Below are 21117 nucleotides of genomic sequence, written 5' to 3'. Positions count from 1 at the left end.
TTAAACTGCATATGCGAATAGTTGCAGAATATCACTGGTCACATTTTAAGACGTTTTAACAATAAGTTTTACTTTTTCTTGAGTTCCAATTCTGAAAAATAATTTGATTGCGTTATAAGTTCTTGTTTATATATTTGCGTAAAACTTAGTGTACGTCTGTTTCCGATTAATCGCACTAAATACCCTCAACCAACGGTTTAATTGATTTTACAAGATGACAGTTAACCATGACATGACGTTCGTTGACTTCAATAAGTACTACCAACCGAAGAACGCGCATAACCCCTTCTCTCCAGCGGAAACTAAAAAACACCGCGATGCGGGAAAGTCGTTTTCCCGTGCATCGAGGATGCTTGGAAACATTATCTTTCCATTCAATGAGTACAAAAAAGAATTTTTTTTAATCGATCGCTTGGTGCGTGGTGTGTTATCTGGCCCGGAGTGCCATCCGTTTTTTCGGCTGATTTGATTGATTGATGTTGAATAAATTTGCTTAATCTGTAAATGGTTAGTTTTGCTTAATTGAGCCCAAATTACGACCTAGTGTAACGGTCCTAGCGGTTACAGGCTACTCTTATCCTCTTCGTAACCCTAAGGACTTCTAAAACCTCCCTTCAACATAACCTCCTGTTCATCAAGACAACCTGTGTATGTTGGGTTGCCTACTTTCAGGAACACAGAGAGATGTTCTGGGTAGCTCGATATCGGAGATATTCTTCACAGTGGAGGACCTGGACCTCCGATATCGAGCTACCCAGAACATCTCTCTGTGTTCCTGAAAGTAGGCATGGAGGACTTGGATCTCCGATATCGAGCTACCCAGAACATCTTCCTGTGTTCCTGAAAGTAGGCAACCCGGCCTCCACTATATTAAATAAATAAAGCTTGGTAGAATATAAGTAATATAACGAGTAATATAATGATTTGAAAATATATACACAACTTAACTAAATATTTACAATTGCACAGGAACTATTTTTTTTTTTTTTTTGGCTTGGACCAGTGGTCATTCAACAAGCTACGTTATGTATTAATGTTTTTTAATTTACAAAGTTATATTGCCATTTGCTAAAAATTCTATTAAACATGAATAAGCGTTTTTGTTATTATATGCAAGAATTGACATAACATTGTACGGACCCGATATTTTCCTTGCTACCAACTGTTGACTCAACTGTTTTTGCTGCTTTTCAAATTTTTTGCACTCAAAGAAGATGTGGTCTAGACTTCCGACCATTCCGCAATGCTCGCATGCACTATTTGGTAGAACGTTTATCCTAAAAAGGTGTTCAGGGTAAGCTGCATGTCCAAATTTCATTCTGGCGATCGTGGTTTGAAATCTTCTCGGTAGGTGTAAATGTGTGTGCCAGTGTTCTTTAGGTAGTGTAGGGTGCAACATTGTGTATCGCCTTGGGCGATTGGTACAAAATTCCTGCCAGTCTGAAGCCCACAATGAAAATAAATGCGCTTTCCTATTTGAATTAAAATCACACAAAGGTATTTGATAGCTGCCTTTGTAAGTGTCAGATTTGGTTGGCAACCGAGCGAGTTTGTCCACTTGTTCATTATTTCGTAACCCTATATGTGATTTTACATAAATAAAATAGATTAGAGTGTTTTTTTGTTCCAAGCAGTAGATCATTTTTTTTATTTTTAGAATGAACGGGTTTGTTTTTGTAATTTGTAAGTTGAGGCTTTGAAGGTTTTCCAATACCGATAAAGAGTCAGATGCTATAACAACCTTACTATATTTGGCATCTTGTATAAAGCATAGGGCCTCGTATATTGCTATTGCTTCCAAGCTGAAGATTGAAAGTTGTTCCTTTATTCGGTAGAATTCTTGTACATTTTTTGAAGGAATATAGAATGCAAAACCTGCACCACACGATGTTTTGGATGCATCAGTATACACGATCACCGCGTTGTCCCATGCAGATAAGGCTTTTGCAAGAATGTTGTGATTTATGTGTATATCTTGATCATATTGGGGTTTAACAAAGGTTATTGGATTGGAGCGCAATGAGATCCCTAAATTCATCAATTTTTTCTATATTGTGAACTTTAATTAGTTCCTCATAGCATTGCTGAACTGCTAGACAAAGAGGCGGAGAATTTTTCTTTTTCCAGTAGTCACTGACTAAATCAAAAGTATTTAGTGTGATTATGTTTGAAAATAAGACTTTATTTAAGAGATAAATTTTTGAGAGGAATTTTTCACTAAGATATGTTCTTCTGTGTTTTAACGGGGTTTCACAGGCTTCAGCGTAAAGTGGATAGATAGGAGTTGATTTCATTGCACCCAGACAAATGCGTATGATTGTATTCTGATACACGTCGATTTTTTTTAACAAAGTACTGCTAGCAGACCCATACAGCGTACATCCGTATTCTATAACTGAGCGTAAATATGCTCTATAAAAGAGAAGAGCCACTTTGATGTCCGCTACCCACCACGTTTTTACTACCATTTTAAGAAAATTTAGACCTTTATTACATCTGTTGAGCAAGTGTTCAATATGAAATTTCCATGAAAGCTTTTCGTCAAGTATCATTCCCAAATATTTTATTTGCTTGTGTGTTTTAAAATCTCCTTTTGACAAGGCAATAGTGTTATTGTTGGGTAGTCTATGTCTAGTAAATATTACAATGGCCGACTTGTTTATTGAAATTTCAAACCCATTTTGAAAGTGCCAAAGATATATTTGAGTGAATATAACATCGAGTGTCGGCGTTAATTTATGGTACTTGTGTTTTTCTGTATAGATACACACATCGTCTGCATATTGAACGACTTTGAAATTAGTTCGGGGTATTTTGATGTTGTGTAAGTCCGTAGTGTACATATTGAAAAGTATAGGGCTTAGTACTGAACCTTGCGGTACGCCAACATTAGCGAAACGAGGACCAATATTTTTATTTTCACTGTTTCGCAAGTATACTAACCTATTTCTAAAAGTTTGAACTATCATGTTGGTGAGCTGCAATGGGATATTGAATTGCTTAATCATTTTGTCCATTAGTATTGGAAGACAAATTGTGTCGTAAGCGCGTTCGATATCTAAGAAGAAAGCAGCCAAATAGTTATTCCTTGAGAGATTATTTTGAATATCTACGGTAATCGTTGTTAAAGCGTCTAATGTACCACACCCTTTTTTATAACCGAATTGGTTTAAAGGTGATAAATTTTGCTTGTCAATCCACCACTCCAATCTATATTTAATCATGCGTTCCAAAGTTTTATAAATGCAAGTTAGTAATGATATTGGTCGGTATGATTCAGGTAAGTTGGGGTCTTTATTAGGTTTCAGGATAGGAACTACAATAATCTCTTTGAATTGTGGAATTGCCGATCCCGAAGCGAGAACGTCGTTAAATATGCCCAGTAGATATTCTTTTGCAACATCCGGTAAGTTTTTGATCATGGGGTACTTTATGTTGTCGTAACCCGGGGCGGTAGATTTGTTGGCTATTAAGGCTGCATCCAGTTCGGCTCTTGAAAAGGTTTGAGAGAGTGGATGTTTAGAGTGGGCAGGAGTTTCATATTTCTTTAGCTTTTCAGGAGCAGTAGGGGGAGCAATTCTGTCGAAAAACTTTTCGATCCATTCGTCTTGGAGAGGGCGTGGATTCGATTGCTTCTTCCGGAGTAGGGATTTAGCTTGATGCCAGAGACTTGATGCGGAACAGCTTTGATTCAGCGTGGAACACCATTTTATCCAGCTAACCTTAGCTTTTGATTTTAGGAATTTTTTTGTTTCCGCCATAACTTTTTGGCACATAATATAATTCTCTAGTGTGGAATCTGTTTTGAATTTGTGTAGAACGTCGCGCCTTTTGTTGACAACCTCGTCGCAGTTGCTATCCCACCACTTAGCAGGAGGGCGTTTTTTTCGTTTTCCGGGTTTGTACACTGGGATTGATTTTTTGGCAGCGTTGTTTATACATTCCAGTAAAAAGGAGTACTTGCCTTCGGTATCTGATTGATCCCATATTCTTTCTTGCAGAGACGATTCAATACTGTGGGCATATATTTTCCAATTGGCTTTATTGACATTCCATTTACTCTTGGTAAATATTGCAGGGTTATTACAAGTGTTTTCAAATTGTAACATTATAGGAAAGTGATTGGACCCTAGTGTGTCTGGAAATACATCCCAAGTGAATGTGAACTTATTTAATAAATCAGAAGAGCACAATGTTATGTCGATCATCGAGTCATTTATGCCCGGACGATTTAGACATGTGGGTAGACCATTGTTCATAACGATTAAATTTAAGTCGTTTGCCGTTGATATTATTTGTTCTCCGATTGAGTCGTTTTTATGTGATCCCCACACATTATTGTGGGCATTCATATCACCGCCGATTATTAGAGGGCTGTGGATTTGTGAAAAAGCGTTGAACCAGTCTTGATAGATTGTTTTGACGGATGGAGGTCTATAAACGGACAGTAAGTTCATAATATGATTGTTAATGTTCACCGCACAACCACAAATTAATAAGCCTTCATTAAAATCATTTTTAATGTTCAATTGAGCAGATCGCAATGTCATTTTCACAAGAATTGCAACCCCACCGTAGCCGTCATCACGATCCTTTCGAAAGATGTTGTAGCCAGGAAAATTATAAACCGCGTTTTTTTTTAAATAATGGCTGAATGCGACGCAACTTGAAATGTTGACAGAACGGGTCCTTGACCTGCCTTGTTATTTTATTTATCTCTGTAATTTAACCTTGTCAGCATCCAGCATCAAAACCGGCAGGTAGTGTAAGAGACAATTTATATAATAATTAACTTTGAATCAGGCAAATTAGGTAAGTTTTTACGTTATAGTTAAACATGACCCAGGGTACCTATTCGCAGCGTCTACCGACATGTAAAACCAAGTACCTAATCTTAATTAGTAGTGTGGGTATACAGCCGGACACCCTTAATTCACTGAAGGTAACTGGGGAGAGCGCAGTATTACAACCGAAACATCTACTTTAATTGCGGGACGGGTAAATTATTGTCAGAGCGTGATCTACAATCGTTACTCTAACCAGGGAACAGGAATGGGCAACGATTATCGAGATTTTCGTAGTGGTGAATGCTGGACGTTTTTTTCTTTTTTTTCTTTGACGTTTTGTGAGCTACATAGCTGGGCAGAAGCTTGTGAGTGGTTTGAGTGACCGATGGCGGATAGCGTTGATTATAAATTATAATTATAAAATATACTTGTATGTTGCTCCGACGTAGAGAACTACAAAATCTTGCAAAAAGAATGACTTGCAATATCTAGTTTGTTCTTCTGTTTGTCTTAGTAATATGCTGACATAATGAATCCATAAATAGATATAGATCGGAACATTCCAAACCGGCGATTACAAACCGTCAACTTCCAAACCGGCGCCGCATCAAGCCGGCGCTCGGTCATGCTGGCGCTTGTCAAGCCGGCGCTCGGTCATACCGGGCGGCGCGTGTAAAGCCGCCATATGGGCACTTGCTCAATCGATGCGATCTGCAAATAATGTTTCATACACATTTGGAATGATAACATGAACGGCTATAATATGAATATGTTGATGTAATTCTCAAATTATTTTAGGTGAGGTGTTGGAGGGTTTGTTATTAGCCCTTTAACTATGATTTTAAACGTGGTCAAACAAGAGGAATCAGATGAACTAAGTACATATAACTTTTCTATCGGCATTGGCATTGATCGTAACTTTTAATAATATAATATAATGTATTAATCGAACCGACATAAATAGGATTGCATCCGGTGGAACGAGCGCCGGCAAGGAACAGCGCCGGTTCGTCAATCGCCGGTTTGACCGAGCGCCGGCTTGCGATAGCGCCGGTTTGGTATAGCGCCGGCTAGTCGTCGCCGGTTTGGTTGGTCATTGCCGGTTAGTAGTGTACCGGATATAGATCCATGAGTGGAGTGAAGATCATATTATGTACTGTGTAGTATGATCTTTGAGTGGAGTAATCGCCTAAAATTTAATTTAAGAAAACAAACAAAAACATAATATAATACACAAAAAGTGCTGTTTAATATACGTGCATTTCTATATGTAGGTGCACGTTAATCGAATTATAAGTAATTTATAATAAGACCACGTACGTTGCATTATATTTACTAAATGGGTTATTAACCTAGGGGAACAATAAACCACTTGAGACATTCTTACATTAAAGTGCTGTATTCTTTCCCCCTATCTAGAATCAAACCGCTCTTTTCTTGTTAAACTTGAACTGCCTACTCAACGTCCCAAACATTTTATTCCATTTTTATTTTTTAAATCTATTTTGATCAAAAAAAGGCTACTAAACAACATAACTGTAAAGCACGTCATTTTTTGCAGGTGTATGAACCGAAATATGTACTGTAAAAGACCTGCGTCGTTGTGGCGCGTTGGGACGGAAACCAAATAGTTGTCCAAGTACGGCGCGCTGTGTAAAGTGACACGATATGCCATTCGCTAGAATTTCATCTCTAGAAGTATGGCCACACAATCTGGTTTTGATTATATTAATTAAAGCTTAATACTTGGGCCACAAATGAAATATACTATCAATTACTGCTTTCCATTTGAGTGCGTGAAGCTCTGGTGCAGTTCGTTCGGAGCAGCTCATTTTGCAAGTTGTTCATTTTTAACACATTTGAATTGACATTCACAGTACGTAAATAACCACAAAAGTGTTACAAGCCCCAAGCAAAAAGGTGGTGCATGAGGGGACAAGGGAAATCCAATTTCGGGCGCGTCAGAGCTCGAAGCTTTCTTAAAAGGAACACAGGGCATCGTGCACGGTACAGCTTAGAGCTCCTCTTTCACTCAAATGGAAAGCGGTATTATTAGTACATAATGAAATGTAAGTAACTATTAATGTTATTCTCAATAGCCGAAATTGGACATTGCTCGAAATTTTATAACCATAACAGGTTGTGGGCAGTGCGGTTTACTCAGGATGCGATAAGAGTTTAGTTTTCCGACGAATAGGTAAAATAATTTAACCACAACGTGTTCTGGGCATATTTATTAATCCACAATCCGAACCCAAATGCAAATCCCATCACCCATCGTGTGCTCCAGTGCTCCTGTTTCGCATTGGGGGTATCTTTGTTTGCCGATGTCACGTTGCGTAATACCATTGTTTAAATACTTTAAAAAAACCTTTGAATATATTGAATACAAAATACCTATAGGAAGAAAGCTAACGGTAATACTTCGCGTTGTGTCCAGAAAATTACCTTCAGATATAGGTGGCACTTGGCAGTGCACATAAATGCATTAAAATTACCGACAGGAGGATCTAGAGTAGAGCGTGGCGATTGCGATTTTCAATCGCATAATTTACGCTCATTTTGCCAGTTACATTTCAGCGTTTTTGGGAGTTTTTACATTTGACACAAATCTTTTCATCTTGCACTTTGAATCAGTTTATCGTTGTGTTTTGCGTGTGTAGGTATTAAGGTATCTACTCTACTTATGACTTTTCGTCTATGAGAGCCGTCCTTAGCAAACGCGAGGCCCGGAGCGAAATATTTTTGCGGGGCCAATGATTTCGGGGAGGGGAGGGGTATGGAATACACCCAGAGGAGGGGGGTCCTCCACCGGAAATGTTTGCAAAATTATACATGCAAAGTCGTCATTTTAAGCACTTTGAATGACTGTCACGCGGCGAAAGGGAGAGGAGGAGACCATGCAAGATGACTCACTCATCGGCGAGCGCGAGGCTTTGTTCGCGACTAATTACTATCTCGTGCGAATGACAATTTCGTTCGTAGGTTTTTTAATTAATTAATAATAGTTGAACCGTTGAGTGAAGGATTTAATTACTCAATGGTTGAACATATTGCGCGGGTAGTCAGACAGACATTTTATATATTATATCAAAGAGTATATAACGTTATATACTCTGTGATTATATTATACATGGTGCCCATTATGTATGGAATATAATATATATCTCTGTAAATATCGAATGTATATAAAATTATTCCCTTAATAAACCAGCATTCAGTTGTTTTTATTTCAGAAAATAAATGAGTAGCGAAAAACAATTGAATTTTTTTTAATGGCAATGCGTCTTTTCATTAGGCTCATTTGATAGAGATTTTTTCCCTTTTCGATGATAATAATAATAATAAAACCTTAACAGAACTACACGCTCACAACATACTGTAATATCTCCACCAAAAACCCAAGCAACCACACAAATACAACCTCAAGAACAAAGAAACACCATAAATACAAGTAAGGCAAAATGTACCACAAAGACAGGTCCACCGAATAAAGTTACACGTCCTAGCACAGTTAAAAAACACAAAACTCCTTCTTCACAGAAACACACCACGTTATCACAACCCACTCGTATTCAACCCAAACGCAAAGCCAAAGAAACACTTACACAATAAACTCCATTTAATAAAATTACAGGAATTATTATAATGATTTTTTTTTGTTTTGTTTTCCTCTTTCCTGATAGCGTTGGCTATTGTGCCCATCAATAGGTATGTTGGTAAGTACGAATTACATACTATCTCTAGATGTCCAATGTACGTGTGTGATTTTTTTTTTTAGACCCTACATAACTTCGTCAGACACAGACACTAATCGTTACTTGATTTTAATCCGTGCGATTAGTTAACCAGGCTAGACCTGAGTTCTCACAAGAAACACCGACCATAATAATAATAATTTATTGTCCAACAGATGTTTATACATCCAATTACAGAACAATTACAGGATGATATAACATAGTACCCTTATTTAAGAAAATTTTTCATAAAAATGTATCATAATTAGATGAATAACATTAATCCAGATATCCTACATCAAAATAAAACAAATGAACGTGTACGTTTCTTATTAAACCTTGAAGACAAAACGAAATTAGCATTAAAATGGGTTTCATCGTAATGAATGTTCAAAATGTTCACGATTAACTGCAAGGCAGTGGCATAACCTATCACAAAAATAAAAATTAATTTCTTCTACACGAGTGCTGTGATATGTCATTGAAAAGAGAAAAATCTCTATCAAACAAGCCTAATGAAAGTGTGCATTGCTACTTTAAAAAATCAATTATTTTTCGTTCTGAAATAAAAACAATGGAATGCTACTTTATTATGGGAAATAAAATGTTAAACAACTTTCATATAGAAAAATCTTTACAGAGATATATACTACGAGCCCTAACACATACATGTTCGGACACCTAGCATTTTTAAAACAGAACCAAAAAAAAAATAAATCCAGGTCATTGTTTAGGTGTCCTGTACTGTCCACTCCCTCAAAATGGGTAAAAACAAATGTGCATACGTCCACTGTAACAATATTAAACTTACAAAAAGTGATAGGTATATCATTTTCACATTGTGCAGAGTGGCAGAGAAACTGCGGTAATATAAAAATTGTGACAAAAGACGCAAGCGATTTAAAACATTATTTGGTGTGTGAAAAGACAGATTTCCAAAATACCCCGAACAGGAAGATTACACATAGTAACGCCGTTCGTATTAGGCTCGATAGTGTTTTTATTCAATGGCTCGATGCAAACCAGCGAGAAGAATCGCAGCGTGTGCGTAGCGTTCTCGCCGCGAGCACGCCATACGACAATAAACACGACCGAGATTTTCTCGGAGAGACTCGGAGAGATCGCAAATTCGCAACACGAATGTCGTCAGTATGTTGTCTACTTCAAGCATGGATGCATCAAGACGCCAGGGCAAGCGACCGGCGAGGCGGGTGAATTACCTAATGTCACAACAGGTACTGCTTACCCGCCGGGCGAGAAACTCGTGGCGAAGTAGCAGTCCCTGGCGAGCGCTGGCAGCTTGCAGCGAGCACGCGGCGAGTTCGCCTGCGTGTGAATGGCATCATTTTTTTCCTTGGTCCGCTTCCGCGGACGAGAAAACCTCGCGGCGAGCTCACAGCGAACTCGGCATTGGAAATCGCCCGTGTGCATCGAGCCTTAGATATTACCCAATTCACATTTTTTCCTAAAAATAAGCGATTTTCTTGCGCTACTGTATTTAAGTATGCAGTTTTAGCTTAGATTGTTGTAGCATGCAAGGAGTCAAAGCGGTAGAATGTTCATTTACAAAAAATGCCTATAAAAATAAGCATCGTTTGCTATTTAGCACTGACCTACATTATCGCCAGGTCAAACAAACAGCTTCCTTATCAAAACGTACCCACTTTTCGTAGGTCGGCGGTCTGGCTACTTGTAACTCAAGCATGGGCGTACGCAGCTTTTGGTCTAGGGTGGGGCAAAAAATAAAATTGGCGGAAAAAAAAATGTTTAATGAAACACATAATACACATTTTTATTTTTAGTACGTAATAGTTACTAAAAATATCTTCAAAATTATTATCTCAAAATATTAGTTATTACCGCTTTTATATCAATTAATTATGTATTAAATATGCAAAAAAACACAGGGCGAAAATAGATAGGTAGATATAGAGGGCATTTCGGTATATCGGTAGAATTTTAGGCAAATCGCTGGTGACCACTGCACAGTGGTTTGTGTTAACGCGCCATTAGTAAACGATAACTTCGGTCAGCCCGACGACAGGCGAGCGGGGCTGGCGCCTAGCTATATGCAAGTGCCGGCGTGCCAAGTAATCCGATGGGCATGGGAACAGCGATTTTCGGGATCGGTACCCTAATTTATAGCTTAAAACCTCTTTCATTGCTTAAATCTCAAAGGAAAAGGTTTTGAATTAGAAACCAACAAAGACAATTCTTAGAGATATTTTTAACAAACATAAAACGTAACCTGTTGCCAGGCATGGGGGGGGGGGCCTTGCCCCTCCCTGCGTACGCCCAAATTGATGTACTACAAATTTGTAGCTTACATAATTATAGTGGATTTATAATGCTAAATCCGTAATAATCAACTACAGACTACTGGATCCCCGAATGATTTGACAGGGTACAAAATGAATAATATGCCAATGCGAAGTCAAACAAGTGGTAAACATGATTCGTTTTATGAAGTACTCCATTGTAGTTTGTGTGAATTACGTTGAACATTAAAAATAAATTTAAAAAGCCTAGTTTGTTTTTAAATTTATTTTTAATGTTCAACGTAATTCACACAAACTACAATGGAGTACTTCATAAAAAAAAGTGTGTACTATTAAATTCACTGGGTTCGTCAAAATTTGGTCGAGTGGTCCTTATATGGTAAGAAAAAACCATGCCCGGCTTTCATTTTTCAGATAAAATATTATTATAAATCAATCAAAATATGATCCCATTTTGTAATTTGATTACCTATACGTATTCGAGCAATTATTGTAGTTTATTGGTGTTTTTGTTTTACTTTTGCTTTTAAGTTGATTATATGGTTCCCCAGAAAACATTATTTTAATACATTTTATTAACGATCCTCGAGATCGTTTATAATGTATTGATGTCCGTCTGTCTGTCCGTGTACACGATAACTTTGTGTAAAAACGTCCGATCGCTTTGAAAATTGAGAACGCATGTTCTTCAGAATATAAGAAAGGTCGTGATTGTTTTTAGGCGACGTAGACTAACGGGCCAAAAAGTTACAGCCCAAAAACCGCCCAAACCTTTAAAAAGGATTTCTGTTATAATTCTTATTACACAGAACATATTAATGTCCGGTTTTCTGTGTTAGTAAATATTCCTTAAACCTCAATCGCAATTTTTTATCCGTTAAGATATTAAAATGAAATTTTGTACGTAAGCACCTCAAATAAAACTAAAATTGATGTCAATCAAAAAATTTGGTTTGCTCATGCGCAATCCGATTTTTTGACATCTCCGTTAGTTAGGAACCGAATTGCATGAAATGTTGTGTGTAGGCACCTCGAATAAAAGTAAAACCAACGCCGAATCAAAAATTTGTTTTGTTGCGCATGCGCAAGATGAAATTTTTTATTTCTTCAGATATTTAAATAAAATGTTTATATACGGACCTCGAATAAAAGTAAAACTAATGCTGATTTAAAAAATGTGTTTTACAAGCTATGCTGATATGGTGTACCAGAATCAATCCCTTAAGGTGTGTTGTAAAAATGTTGTATCGCGAATCGTTCGGTATTCAGTTGTATCGGATTTTTATAGATAGATACTGACATACGTATGTTAAAGAACAAGTTTCAAAAAGAAAACGAAGTGCAAGTGCTACTGCAACTGCTGTTACCATAGAACCTCTTGATCCACACTTGGACTTTATATAATATTAACATGACATGATTTTGTTAATTATTTTGTTTAAGTTACTATTCTTCCGCAAGATTAAAGATACATATCGATGGCGTTGAAAAATGAAAAAGAGTTTAAAAGAAAACTGGGAATATTACAAAATTATAGCAAAAGATATGATAAAGACATCAGAGCATTTTAGTTTTGATCATCGCCAACGCAAGTTGGAAATAAATATTACCTCACTGACACTTTCAGTTTTACCGCTTCGGAATATAAGAGGAATCACCGGGCGGGTATTCAAAAATTTATAAACGTTATTTTCAGTCATAACTATTGACATTGAATAAGTGACTTATTCAATGCTATTGATCATCATAAATATTATATACCTTTTGACATTTTCTTATATAAATTCAAATCAACTTTTGTTTGAAAAGTTATTTTTAAAAACTGTTCGACAATTTTGTTCCTTAACTCATCAAGTATGCACATACAACAAATTTCGTGGAACTCTCTCCATTTTCGTTGTCCGGACAAGAATTGCAGTGGATCTTTTTTTTCGAATTTTCGAAAACTAATTCTAGATTCGTGATTTTCGTGTTCAAAAGCCCCCAGCTACCAAATTTTGTCGAAATCAGAATTTTTTTCGCACTCCCAAATAGGTGTGGTACGAATTTTGAAAAATTTTTATGAAAATCGGATAGGGCGTACCCGAAAACCTATTCAAGGATCTTTGTAACTGCAGAGAAAAAAATTAAAGAAGAAATCCAAATTTCACCACTTCTTTGGGAAACACGTTGGACCATCGGTTTATTTGGAAAAAGTGCTTGTTTTGACCTCCTCTATACCCCAATGTTTTTAGAGTATTTTCCTCAAAGTGAAAAATCGCTATTGGCTGCACTTTGACCTGCGACCGTCCGTCCGTCTGTCCGTCACACGTACTCCTTCGAAACCACTGAACCGATTTTGGCGATATAGGACTCATAAAGAGCTTGGTCCAAGGATTCCGTGCCTACCCATATTTTTTGGTTTTGCGCATGCGCAGTGTCAAAAATTTGGTTTAACGCATGTGCGAGGCTCACTTTTTTATTTATGAAGATATTTAAATGAAACTTTATATGTAAACACTACGAATATAAGTAAAATTAACGACATTTTCAAAATGTTTTGCGCATGCGCAATGCCAACTTTCTTATTTATGAAAGCAATTAAATATGCAGGCCCCTTGAATAAAACTAAAACTAACACCGGTTTCAAAATTACTGTTAGATAACGTATACATAGATAACTACCATTAAACCATTGAAAGCGTAGAAAGTCAATTTCTATTTCAATGTTATTGCAATTGGTTAGACCACCAACAATACACATCTCTAGACGATGTACTTCTTGAGTGAGACCAACGATGTATCTCTATCCTTCCAGTTTTGCATATTCTCTTCATTTATTGTTAAACACAATAGACCATGTATAATGATCAAGGATTAAATATTTAAACAAGTTTATCTAAAAGCTGTAGGAGATGCACAAATACCAATTTCCTTTACCATTGAATAAATTACTTATTCAATGCATTTACTGCATTTTTCTATAATGGCACCTTCTGTAAATTACCTGGTTCTAAGGTAATCAGTGGATTAGATTAGCATTGTTTGATAAAATTTTTAATTACCCCTTTCTTTCCTGTGATTTGTTCTAATCAATTTTACTGATTTATAGATTTTTATAGTTATTAGGTAGACACAGGGGTAGACATGTGCATGAATTAATTCGCTTAGGAATGGTAAAACCTAATAAACCGCCACTTCGAACACCTAAAATAAATTTCTTTTCTTATATATAAGGGTGCCCATGCGTTCATCCAAAAAATCAAAATGGTGCCACATTTTTACACAAGAATAAATTTGCGGCAAAAATTCTTCCAATTACTGGTACAGTCGTATTCCGCCTAGGGGTTTAGCTAAAAATTGGAATTATATTGTAATTTATCTAATCCGTATCATTAGGAACGGCGGCGGCGTAACAATTTGCAGGATAATGCCAGGTAGTTTCTTTTGCTTTCCCTTTCAAGTTGTCGCCTCAGGAGTTATAAGTGCAATTTGAGTTGCCTATCTTTACGTTTTCGTTTTGGATACTTTATCAAGGCGACGCAAAAGTTTTTACAGTTTTATAGCTCTAATTTTTATTAAAAATAGATTCTGTCTTTTGGGATAGGTCCTTAATGACTATATGTCTCAAGTTACGTCATGATTTTGAACATGTGTTTGACGTAGTTCGCATAAAAAATTATAGAAAGAGAGCGACACAAAAAAAATTTCTCAATAAGAAAAAAATTCCACGTAACTCGATACAGTTTTTTATTTGCTATTCATTGCGTCTTTTTATTTCAAAGTATTTTAAAAAATAAATCCAAAATATTGTAAAAACTGTATGGATTTTGACGATATTGGGTGTGTCTATTCCTGTGACTTGTAAACTAGAGGGAGGTGCACCTAAGTGAGTTCGGCCAATAGCAAACGAAATCCGAAGACCGAAAGATAGGTATTTATTTAGCGAGGTTATAATTTTGCGGTGTCTGTTAGCACGATAACTCATAAACGAATGGACCGATTACGATGAAATTTTGTAGGTGGATTTTTTATCAAATTTTTATATCGAGTTCGTGAATTGGCAATGTAGCCCAAAAAATAAGGAAGGCCCTTTTGACATCTCCGTGAGTTATGAACCGAATTGCATGAAATTCAATATGCGTATAGCTTTAGCTATATAAAACGCAATTCCAAAAATTGAGCCTAATCGATCAACAGTCAGAGTGCCCTTTTCACATCTCGACCATATATAAACCGAATTGCAAACTTTTTTATTTATGACAGTATTTAAATGAAATTTGATACATAGCCACTTGGAATAAAAGCAAATATAACGCTAGTTTCAAAATCTGATTTTGCGCATGCGCAGTGCCAACTTCCTTATTTATGTAGGGGTTTAAATGAAACTTGATACATAGCTACTTGGAATACAAGCAAATTTAACGCCAGTTTCAAAATATGGTTTTGCGCATGCGCAGTGCCAACTTTCTTATTTATGGAGGGATTTAAATGAAACTTGATACATAGCTACTTGGAATACAAGCAAATTTAACCCCAGCTTCAAAATATGGTTTTGCGCGTGCGCAGTGCCAACTTTCTTATTTATGGAGGCACTTAAATAAAATTTGATACATAGCCACTTGGAATAAATCCACATTTAACGCCAGTTTCAAAATTTCGTTTTGAGCCTGCGCAGTGCTAACTTTCTTATTTATGAAGGGATTTAATGACATTTGATACATAATACCACTTGGAATAAAAGCAAATATAACGCCAGTTTCAACATCTGGTTTTGCGCATGCGCAGTGCCAACTTTCTTATTTATGGAAGCATTCAAATGAAATTTGATACATAGCCACTTGGAATAAAAGCAAATGAATCGCCATTTTCTAAATTTGGTTTTGTGTAGGATGTGCAGTGCCAACTTTCTTACTTATGGACGCAATTAAATGAAATTTCATACATATACACTTTAAATAAAAACAAAACTAACATCAGGTTTATTTATTTATTCAATATTACGGGAGAGACCCCAAAAAATCAATGTTTTGTTCCCAATTCACATAATACAATAGGTAGCTTAAATTAGTGTAAAAAAGCAAAATAAGAATAAATATAGTAGGTAAGCAGTAGTAATCTAGTATGATTTGTCTATATCATTTAGTAACAGCGATAGACAAACACCTATTAATGCAATCTGCGGATAAGAGTTTGCGAACCGCATCATTTTAATACTCGGGGATTATTTGTTGTAACTTGTATGCAAATGGGGCGCACTTCTAGAAAAGATGAAAGTTCATATCGGAAAAAAAGCTATAAAGCTCGTTGTAAGAGGTAAGTGACAATTTTATCGAATGGATATGAACTACTATCACCGAAAAGTTAGCCACTAAAGATTGACTTCGCCCTTTTACAACATAGCACTGTCACTAAATTATTAAGAATCAATCCTCAGATTCTTATACTCGTACTTGTCCGTCCGTCCGTCTGCGTGCGCTATAACTCTTTTGAAAGTGGTCGATCGTATTGAAATTGGCGTACAGGTACTTTGGACATTAAGGAAAGACGCTACTGATTTTCAGAAAGCAGGCTCAACCGGAACAAAAGTTATAGGACTTCGAGTGAATCGGGAACAGGAAAAACTGTGCACTCAACCGAGGCTCAAGATAATAGAAATCAACATATTTCGTTCGCTAGGTCATGTATCGAGTTCGGACTTTCACTAGATTAAACAAAGCTCTTTAAATTTTTGCCGCATGTTTAATAATCACCCTGTATAGACCATAGCCAGCTATCAATTAGCGAAAACCTGAAGTTTAGTGGCCCATCAGGGATCGAGATCTCGGTCGATTAATAAAACGCATTTTCATCCTACATTCATAAATTATTGAGTTGAATGGGAATGGCTTTCACCTTTCAGACTAAGCGATCCAGGAATAAACACGATAGTGCGAATCTCACGCGGAAAATCCGAAGGTTCTACGATATTTCGTCGCCAAGATCTCGATCGATTTATAAAATGCGAAGAGGTAGGATGACTCCCCACGCTGGCAACAAAACGGACCGCCCACAATTTAAAAGTTACAAGAAAACGTATAAACCACCTTAAATCGCGATACATATTTTTTAAAATATATGCATTATCATAATAGATGGAAAAGACAGCTTTAAGTACCGACGTAAGAAATACTGTCGGATTTCCAAATTGGTGCTGTACGTTTTTCTACTCCCATTACAACAGCTGTTATTTACGAAAAACGATTTTTCTATTCATCGATCTTCCTAAAAAACTAAGACCGATATTTCAACTTTTTTAAGTGCCGACGTTCTTTTCATCATTGCAAAGAATATCCATTATCGAGAATTTATTAGACTTCTACTACAAAAGTAGCATTTCATAAGAACGTTTAGCTATTTTTCCTTTTCCAATATTGCGGATTGACTACAGAGAAGCCTTAACTAATTGCAATTAGCGGGAATTAATAAAGTGAAATGGTAATAGAACATTGTTTTAACTACTGTGTCCCTGAGTTTTTCGCTGTTTACTTTTAGCTGTACACATACTCCCGTTGTGTGTTTTAAAAACTATTTGACGTTCCAGAATACGATATCATCTCATAAAATGTCTTCAAAACAAATTGAGAACAAATTTCCCCAGTTTCAAATTCTACCTGTATTCATTCTATTCTACAGCTATAGATGAATAACACTACAATGCCTAGTTTTCTCTAGTTGCCCATTTTCCACATTGTTTTGCATTCAAACACCTTTATAATATACAGAGCGTTTCAAAAAGAATCATCCGATTTTGTAGGTTTATAATTTCAATACTAATAATAATATGGACATGAGGTTAATTTTATATTAAAGGATAACTAATAAAGTTTTTTTATACACCATTTACAGGTGCTCAATATGGCCCCTTTGAGATGCACGGCATATGTCTATGCGATACTCAAATTCGTCCCACACCTTAGCTAGCATTTTGACAATAACTGAGCTGGGCGTTGACAGAAGCGCGCTACTACTACCTAGCGGAAACCACGCGAAACTCGAGAGCTTCCGCTTACTAACAGTACATTGTTCTATCAAATCGGACTTATAGATGAATAGCAATAAATTTTTAAAATCGGATGATTCTTTTTGAAACGCCCTGTATTGTTAGTTATGTGACATAATTCAGTATAATATGTATGATACCACTCTATGATGGTGCTCAATAACCATCAAGGATGCTATATAATATTATATAGCATCCTTGCTCAATAACACGAATTGTGTCAGGCGCAAGTAATCCACTTACGGAATTGAGCGCTTTGGAAAAGGATCATGACGTACATGTCAGAATGTGAAACGAAGGAAATGAATGAGAAAAACTTAAGCTTATATTACACAAGTAAGGGTCGACTGTATTACTGAGGGTTGCAGAAATCAATATAGAGTAGTAAGCACGGCGCCAACACAACATAATGGTGCCAGTCACGTCGGCGCCCATACAACAGCATTCAACTCTCTTAATATTTGGACAAGTACGTGGTAGAGTATACGAATGCACTTGAGATTGTAATTTGCCAACCAAGTTTTATGTACATTTTTTCTGTACGTATATACATGATACGGACGGTTAGAACCGCGTCGGGGATATTTGCCCTGATATGTTTCTATAATTTAATGACTATAATTGGTGTATGACATTGATTGATGTTAGAAAGTTTGTAATATTTCCGAAGTTGCACTTCTCTCCTAGGATTTCTCGAAGGGATCCTTTGTTTGTGGTATATAGTGAACGCTGGTTAATGTACTTGTTACATCAGGTGAAGATATGACTGACTGTGAGGTCCACGTTAGACGAAGGTAGGTAACCAGTGTTCTTAAGCCCGTTTTACATGCTGAAAGTTATTTTATGAAAGTCGAAAGTGAAATGGCTTTCCGGAAATTTTTGGTGATAGATGTGCTTTAGGTACATGCTGCAATTCTATTTCACTTTCAAGTGAAATTTTGGTAATACCAACCTAAACAAGTATATATTGTGCACAACTCTTATGCAGATAAATCGCATTTTTTTAAACAGAAATAGCTTTTGTTTTGACAACACCAATGGATATATTTCTTGCAGACGTCTGAATCGCCCTTTGTGAGTACCTTCTTCCGTTTTGTTTTTTAATGGGCAAAACCTCATGAAAGAGAAAAGAAAAGGTAATGTTGAGGTACTACAATATATTGTATCTGTCCGAAAAGATAATTTTGTGCATTATAATAAAGTGCGGAAGTTGTTAATATAAGGTAAATCTAAAATCTCTTTCTCTTACTAGAACTTTTAATTAGAATTATATAAAAAATGTTACATTATCAACATGGGTAAGATCTTCAGTTAACCGTACCTTATTGTACTGTATTCCATTTTATCTACTAAACATAAACGCTACTATCTAAACATAAATATTCTGTAATTTAACAAAAGTAATCTATATTTCAACAACCAATCAGGTTAAAAACAAAAACATAGTTAATGGCAAATTAATTTAATAGTTTCGTCACCATCGTATTTACTTAATTCCCAGTTATCGTCAAAACAAAATTATAAACAAAAAATAATATCGTTACTGATACCATTACTTTTATAACTTATAAATTCATTGCTGATACCAAAAAGTACTAAATAGATTCACAACTAAATTGTTTGCTTTTTCTTTAAATTACGTGTTAACGTAGTTCAGTAATATACAGTGAGTTTTTTAACTGAACAACAAAAACAATACAATTCTCATTATATGGTCACTTTCAAAAACAGATCAATCTATTCCAATAATCATCATAACGGGCGATCAAAAATGAGTTGCTGTCGAGTTGTCTACTAAGATAAATTGAATTATCTGTCCAGCAGGAATATTTTTGCACTTAATTAGGAATTAGTTTCTTTTTGATTTCATTGTTCAAACCTAATAAACGTAATCAGTTTGAAATAATTTCTTGTAATTTTCATATTTATAACTTCTTTCCAAAGGAGTAAAAGATACGCCGGTATGGAAGTAGAGTAATCTCTCCAAATACATTCCAGTACTGAAATGTTGTAATATTCTGCTAATGAATTAGCATTTTTCCAAATATTACCAAAGACAGTCTTTCGAGCACAACTGTTATAATAGTTATCATACACCACATATTTACCTTTTGGCCGTTTTGACTGTCTGGTATGCTAAGTAATATACATGTAGATCTTAATCGTTAAACTTCTATAGTACTACTTTAACACACTAAATACGAAGTTAATAAGTAGTCTGCGTTCGGACTATATAGTGCGTGTTAACCATCAACAAACGTAAAGATAGTATTAATTCGCTACACGTTTTTATACAGTAGAAAATAAGTAATAAAAAAACGCGGGCAGGTAAAACAGAGAGTCGATAGAGCGAACCGAGGTAACACACAGTACCCAAAACCAAAGGTACACGTACATTACACCGCGTGAGGTAAAATACTGCATATTCGAAAAAATTATTTTAAAATAAACCTTACGCTAGCGTAGTCTGAAAATAGAATGCATTTTTACCGATCCATACTAATTATAATAGTCATATCAAAATTAAGTTACCATTTCAAAAAGTCGAAAACATCAGACCTGCAATTTGTGACACCCTGTATGCAATTTTATTAGTTATTACATCAGTTCAAAATACTAATCGGCGTAAACTTTCTCTGACATAATGAATTTATTCCAGCTTATCCAGCAAATTTATTTTAGAATGTTGCAATTACATTTAAATAAACAGCGACGTTTTTCACAACGATTAGAAATGAATCAAAAATTACCCGTCGGCAAACCAATAAAAAAGAAATATGCGAAAACGCCAATAGGGTCGTTGAACCCCATCCTATCTAGTTACTTCAGGTATGTATAACTGTTGTTTACATCAATTCTTTGGTTTAGTTTAGAAGTACCTAATTCCCGCTATGAAATCTGAAATCGGGATAATAATTATTATCTCGATTATTATGCTTTTTTGCCCTCGGTACAAGTACCTACGTATATTTTTAAATTCATGTATATCATCTATCATCATTCTCGTCGTTGTCGTCGTTCGTGTAGTTGCAGCTGCCGCGCGGACGGCCCGAGTTCGATTCCCGGTTGATGTAGAATTTTTTTAAATATTATATTTTATTTATCATTTCTACATTTCGCCAGACTAATGCCGATCGTCGACGTAGGATGTCACACAGGCCCATAGGGACTGGTATTTCTAGTGATCTAATATGTTTTTTGTAACTGTTCCATTCCATTGCGAGAAAACTAACAAATCTGAAACCCACATTGCAGACCTATATACATTGCATATACCATGTACATTCCACGTG

The sequence above is a fragment of the Photinus pyralis genome, unplaced genomic scaffold (genome assembly GCF_008802855.1).
Source record: "Photinus pyralis isolate 1611_PpyrPB1 unplaced genomic scaffold, Ppyr1.3 Ppyr1.4_LG2, whole genome shotgun sequence".
In the NCBI taxonomy this organism is placed as follows: Eukaryota; Metazoa; Arthropoda; class Insecta; order Coleoptera; family Lampyridae; genus Photinus; species Photinus pyralis.
The sequence above is the reverse complement of the archived record's forward strand: the minus strand, read 5'-3'. Positions refer to the sequence as shown.